The sequence below is a fragment of the Octodon degus genome, unplaced genomic scaffold (genome assembly GCF_000260255.1).
Source record: "Octodon degus isolate 3935 unplaced genomic scaffold, OctDeg1.0 scaffold00249, whole genome shotgun sequence".
In the NCBI taxonomy this organism is placed as follows: domain Eukaryota; kingdom Metazoa; phylum Chordata; class Mammalia; order Rodentia; family Octodontidae; genus Octodon; species Octodon degus.
This window is the reverse complement of record NW_004524825.1, coordinates 1000697-1001628: the sequence shown is the minus strand read 5'-3', so window position 1 is coordinate 1001628 and position 932 is coordinate 1000697.

The following is a 932-nucleotide window of genomic DNA, read 5'->3' as shown; positions in this document are numbered from 1 at the left end:
GTAATGAAATGAAATCCGGTGGGCTTCAGGAGTGCACTCAGGCCTGTCCAGAGGCACTTGAGCCTTCCTCACCTCTAGGAAGATGAGGGGGAGGGGGTGGAGAGGGCTTGGAGCAGAAGGCTTGAGGGGCTGCCTGGTCAGGCCTGGTCCACAGGGAAGCTGGGGAGCTGTCTGGGTTTTGCCCTGCACCTGCTTCCTGCCTGCCCTCCTGGAGCCCAGCCTTAGCCATGGGGTGTGCAGCCCGTAGCTCCTCTGCTCTCTCCAGGGGAAGAAGCCCCAGGGTGGGGCAGCCTGCAGGCTTTGTGCTGCTTCTTCCAGAAACCCTGCTGGCTTTGAAGCGGTTGCTTTTCACTCTTGGAAGACTTCCTGGCCTCTTCAGGAAGCCCTAGAGGGGGGCAGCTTTGGGCAAACCATTTTGGCAGTGAAGTCCTGGGAGCATCTGGCTGAGGGAAGCTTCAGGCACCTCCACCTCCACCCTCCAGGCCCGGCAGGTGCTCTGGAGAGCAGCATGGACAGGCCCTGTCCACACCAGACTGTAGTCACAGAGGAGTGCCTCCTCTCTAGACATCCTGCCAGTGGTAGCACGTAGGGCCCTTCCTTCTGCACAGGGGGACCCCTCTAGCTACCCCTCAGCATCCCTTGGCAGAGGGAGGAGACTGAGGGTTTGGCAAGATGGACGAAGTGCTGGAGAAAGATTTCAGCAGTACAACTGTGAGATTTGGAGATGAGGTTGATGATATCAAGAATGATGCCTCAGTTTCTTTTCTTTTCTTTTTGGTTTTTTAGTACTGGTAATTGAACCTAGAGCTTTTGTCCTGACCTAAATCACCAGTCAGTTTATTTTGAGACAGGGTTTTTCTAAGTTGTCAAATTTCCCAGGCTGAGCTCAAATTTGCAGTCCTCCTGCCTGAGCCTCCCAGGTTCCAGGACTG